The following is a 5,507-nucleotide window of genomic DNA, read 5'->3' as shown; positions in this document are numbered from 1 at the left end:
CTGAGGGGGTGTTTTGTTTAAATGACAGCGGGCGAGACAGGAGAGGTCCGCAGCGCCATGTGGTACCCTCACTGGCCGGCTGGTATGGAACCGGTGCTGCAGAGGCTGCGGACAGCTTCACAGCGCTGCGCTCAACCGCCTGCGCCACCAGGGGAGGCCCTTCTTCGAGTATTCCTAAGAAAATGAGTTTTTTCCTAGACAGGGAAGGTACTTACATAAATGTTTCTTTTCAAAGAAATGTGATATTGAAAGCGAAGAAGGGAAAGATTTAGCAATACAAAATGTCACCAATAATTTAGCCATTTGATAAGAAAGTTCAAAGGAGTAGATGCCAAAAACCTTTGCAAGTGGAGGAGACATTTTCACATTCAGTTGTGAAGTCTCAGTAGGATTATTTTATATAGTTTGTTAATAATTAAATATTGCAGGTTTTTCCAAAAAAAAGCTGATGGTAAGTAGATTTAGGAGACAGTGTTTAATCCACCTGCCTTCATCTTACATGCCCTCTTTCCTATCTGATTATATTTTGGAAATAGACTAAAGTTTTTTAACTTTGTCATTTGTTTTATTGATTCAATAAAGTATGGTGCTTCCCATTTTCAATTTAAAAAGCAACTTGATGATTTTATATTTCTAAAAATACTTAAAAGTGGTTTGGGAGAAAATCAAGTGAGGGACAAAAAGAATGCATTTTGAATATCTGAGAAAATAATTAAAATCATCTGGGCAAGATTTTTGGTATGATGTTTTCTTGGCTATTTGAATTAGATGCCTGCCTTATATTTCCTGCAAATGACTCAGTACCATAGGTGTAAATTGCTTTACCTTGATTTTTTTAAAAACTTAGGAATATCTGTCTTTTCTCCCTCCCCAGTTTGTGTTATTGTCTTACTGTCCATTCTTTTTTATTCACCAGCTTTACTGCAATATAGTGTGTATACCGTGAAATGTTAACATGAGCCTTCTGGTGTATACCAAGATAGATTATTGTGAAGGCTCCAAACACTATAATTAGACTTCATTATGATTATTAGGCAAGAAGACATTTGTTTACCGGTTCAAAGAACATTCGATGTGCTTTGTATTCTGATACACTTGTGTTGAATTTGCAATCCATTTGTTACTATCACTGATACAATTATATTTTAAACCTTGAACTCATTCAAAAATACAAAAAGGGAAAAAAGCAGAGGACTGTCCTGGACTATATGACTTTCAAGTGTGTGATGACAATCATGATGTGTTCTAGTTTTTCTTTCAAATTAATTTCTGACTGAAATCTCTGTCATCTTTAGAAGGACAAGTTATCCAAATTACTGTTTTCCTAACTGAAAAATCTTCAGTTAGTTAATTTGAGGAACTAATAGTGATGGAAGCATGGGGTAAGGTGGAGAGCTGCAGGCTGGAAAAGGGAGCTGGAGGTCAGCAGAAGCCAATTCAGAATTAAACATGCCTTAATTGAGCCCAGCCTTAATTCTGGGGGTTTTGGAGGTCACAAAAGGATGACAAATGGAAGGTGACTTGGATTGTATTTTAGCAAGATTTCTCTGACTACCCTGCGGAAAGTAAGTTGGAGTGCTAGAGGCAAGGAGACCAAAGAAGCTTTAGTAACAAAAGACTAATGATAATGGTTTGGATAGAGGAAATGGTAGCAGGAATGAAGGAAAATGGACATATTTGAAAGACTTATGAAGATGATAGTTTACATTTCTATTGAATATACTAATAGAGTTTTCTTTTTTTTTTTTGAAAGATTTATTTATTTATGCATATAAGAACTGGGTACAGGCCAGAGGTGTGGAGAGTGAGAGGATTCACCAGAGACAGAGTGGGAAACAGAACAGGCAGATTGACCGAAATACACTGCTGAGGGGAGCAGTGGGGAGACAGGAAAGGTCTGCTGCACCATGTGGGTAGCTCCCTGGGATCGAACTTGTGCTGCAGTGGCTGCGGATAGCGTCATAGGTTGGGTCTTAACCCCTTTGCTCCACCAGGGAGGTCCTACTAATATAGAGTTTTCATACAGTATTACAACTGTATCTAAAATTCATAAGAGCAAAGGGTCAGGTTTGTTAAGGAACACTAAAAAAAAAAAAAAAAAAAAAGCAAAAAAAAAAAAAACACACACACACACAAAAAAAAAAACAAAAACAGGGCCTCCCAAGCAATCCCCTCTGCTCCCCTCAGCAGTGTATTTCAGTCAGACTGCCTGTTCTGCTCCTCACTCTGTCTCTGATGAATCCTCTCATACCCTCCAACTTCTGGCCTGTACCCCAGCTCTTGTATGCATAAATAAATAAATCTTAAAAAAAGGAATCATCTTAAATATATATATATAAAGAATTACTACAAATCAATGAGGAAAAAGGTGACTAAATGGAAAAGTTAGCAAAATAAGCACTTCAAAGAAGGAAATTACATGGCCAAAGACATACAAAAAGATACTCAAAATCATTTGTAATCATGAAAAAGCTGATTTAAATTACAAAGAAATTCTGTTTTGTTCTCACTAGTCTGGCCCAAATGAAAGTAACAAGTGTTGGCAAAAATGTGGAACAACTAAAGCCCCTACACAGTAGATTGTATGGACATGTTGATACAACCACTTTAGGAAACAATCTGAGATTGCCTAGTAAAATTGAAAATATTTGTGTGTGTCCTACAGTTTTACAAGCCCAGTCAGTTACATGTCAAGAATCTGGAGGAGCCATGTGTTTGAAAATTACATCAATATTTATAAAAGTCCATATGAGAAACCACCCAAATGTCCATTGACAGGATAATTTGACTGATATTTATTCAACAACTAGAATGAATATAGTAGTAAAAATGAGTCATCACTGAGAGAATTTGGGGGGGGGTGATGAAATGTTTTGTACCCTGATTGTGGTGCTTGTGTGCGGTGCAGCACACACACTCACACATATTTGTCAAATGTCATCAAATTAAAAGGGTGGGTGCATTTTTGGTGTGTACATTATATTTCAATGAAGTTGACTTAAAAAATGAGTGACCCACAGTCACACACAACATGGATTAAATTTAAGAATGTGGATTTAAGAAGGCCAAGCTAGAGAATAATATTCAAATATTGTTTCACTTATATTTTTTAAAGCTTTGTTAAAAGTTTTAAAAGTATGAAACCTTAAATAGCGTAAATTATATACGGGCAGGATTTACCAGTCTCAGATGAAGGAAAGAGGAACGGATTGTAATTTTGGGAGATCCACAAGGTCATACTCTATTTTTTTACATGGGTGGTAGGTGTTTTTTGTACATGTTATAAATAACCTTTAATATCTTTTCAAAGTTTAAAATATAAAAGAATTAGTTAAATAGAACATAAATCTGAAAGAAATCATACTGAAGACAGAACAGAGACATTAAGAAAAATTATGAAAGAACTGGTTGATGAGGAGAGACAGAGGAGTTCCAACATCTGTTTTTAAAGAGAATAAAAAGACCCCTGTTCCAGTTGTTGTCAAGAGACAACTGTACTCTTATCTTTTCCAAAACCTCGTTTTTTAAAAACTTTTTCTTGGATTCTATTAAGGGGGCTATAGCTTTGCTTAACCTAAAACAGGATGCCTGTGATTTGCCATGAAGAATCTTAACATAATTTCCTAAATTTGTAGAAAGAGAGGTCATACAAACAGGCCTAGTAGGAATGAGGACAAATTACAGGGAGTTAAATCCTGAGGAGGAGTATTTACAGTGACACATGCAAGAGAAAGGCTCACAGAGGAAAGGGGACAGACAGAATGACAGGGGACAACAATGAAAACACGGGTAAAATGTTGGAAGCAAGTAGAATACAGTCAAAGTCACAAGAGGAAAAATTTCCCTAGAAAAGGAAGAAGCACCTTTCTTTGAAAAAAGTAGGGAGACTTGGAATCGACTTGGGAGCACTTGAAAGGTAAGTTTTCTATACACAGCTCGCTGGGAAAAATCACCCCCCTTTCAAGTCTTACAAAAAGGCTGTTCCTTTTCCAAAATACACAGGCGTCGTTCCCGTGAGTGGGAGCACCTGTGTGACGTGACTCCTTACAAGCAAAGAGAAGGCGAGCAGGTAACTATTTCCTAATATGCCCAGGCTGGAAAGACAGAATATAACTTTTCCTTGCTCTTGGGATGGTGCATTCTCAGCAAGAGCGGTCTCGCCTGCTTTCCCCTAACACCATTTTTTGAGGCCACCTCATTCCATAAGCACTCAACAAAAATGTAAATAATGTGTTAAATGGGTGTCCCTTTACCAGAAATCCCTGTCTTTGGTGCCCACTTCCCCTCTAGACGTTCGATCAGTGTGGGGGCGGGGTAGCGACCCGGCCGTGGGCTTCCCCCCTTAGCCTCGCGCCCCAGGGAGAGGGCGCCAGGCAGGCACCAGCGCCGCCCTCCGGCACCGTCACTAGCCGGAGGTCGGGTGCGCGGGAGAGACTGGGGTGTCTGGGGACAATCGGGCGCAGGAAGGAACACACGCAGCCACCGCCTTGAGCCCAGCAGCCGCGCTCGGCAGGCGGCTGCTCCAGACGCGCGCGCCCCGCTGCTCCCTGCGCGCCCCGCTGCACCCTGCGCGCCCCGCTGCACCCTGCGCGCCCCACACCGCCTGCGCCTGGACCGCGGCTCCCCGGGGTGCTCAGCGGGTGTCCCCGGTCTCCCCGCGGGCCGGGTCCAGGAAGACCCGGGATTCCCGCCTGCTGCGGGCCGTCCTGGCAGGACTGGGGGAAGGGGTGTCCCCCAGGGGGCGTTCACGTCCAGAGGGGCTCGCTCTGTCTCCATTCCGAGCTTTGAGGCCGTGAGGACGGAGGGACACAGGATTTTTTCCCTCCTATTTCTTTACCGTTCCATGCGGCCAGCTGAGTCCCCGCAGCACACGGGTGAAATACTGTTCGGTAAGGAAGTTTGGTGTCAAGGGAAAGGCAAGAGATGGAGAAAATCGGAATTCCTATTTCGCCTTATCCGTTTCCCGCGTCAAGTGGTGCGTTATCAACGTCACCGTCTTGACATCGGTGTAGAGACGAGGTGTGTTTTGCTGGGATGGCACCAGATAAAGGAGCCAGAGGCGACCAGATTCTCACGCACTTGTGATATTTCACCACACCCGGCAGCCGTGGGACCACGTGGCCTAATGGATAAGGCATCTGACTTCGGATCAGAAGATTGAGGGTTCGAATCCCTTCGTGGTTGTGTTTCCTTTTTCATGCGTCCCTCTCCCAAGCATCTCAGCCTCCGGCCTTTTCGGAAAAAAACCTTTGTTCTCTGCAGCCGCTTCCCGGAGGAGATGCTTTCAGGGGTGGGGGCATCTCAGCAGGGCCCTTCTGCAGATTCCACCTTCCAGCCTAAGCTGGGGAAACGCCCGCAGCGTGAAGCTGGCTGGCTGCTGTGTGCCAGCCTCCTACAGAGGCAGCCTCAGTTAATCCTCGCCAACAACCAGGGGGTTGTCATTGTGCTCATTAGAAAAATAAGTTATCACTGAGAGAAAATAAGCGCTATGCCCAAGTTTGTTTACC

The 5,507-nt window shown here is 42.7% G+C and overlaps 1 non-coding gene across 1 annotated transcript; it reads left to right on the top strand.

Annotated features, from left to right (window-relative positions):
- Positions 1-5,111: 5,111 nt before the first annotated feature.
- On the top strand, positions 5,112-5,184 carry TRNAR-UCG (transfer RNA arginine (anticodon UCG)). The gene has a single exon. It is a non-coding gene; the product is annotated as a tRNA-Arg (tRNA).
- Positions 5,185-5,507: the final 323 nt, after the last annotated feature.

This window comes from Talpa occidentalis, unplaced genomic scaffold (assembly GCF_014898055.3).
Source record: "Talpa occidentalis isolate TD23 unplaced genomic scaffold, MPIMG_talOcc4v2.1 talOcc4.140, whole genome shotgun sequence".
Taxonomy (NCBI): Eukaryota; Metazoa; Chordata; class Mammalia; order Eulipotyphla; family Talpidae; genus Talpa; species Talpa occidentalis.
This window is presented reverse-complemented; position numbering and strand designations above follow the sequence as displayed.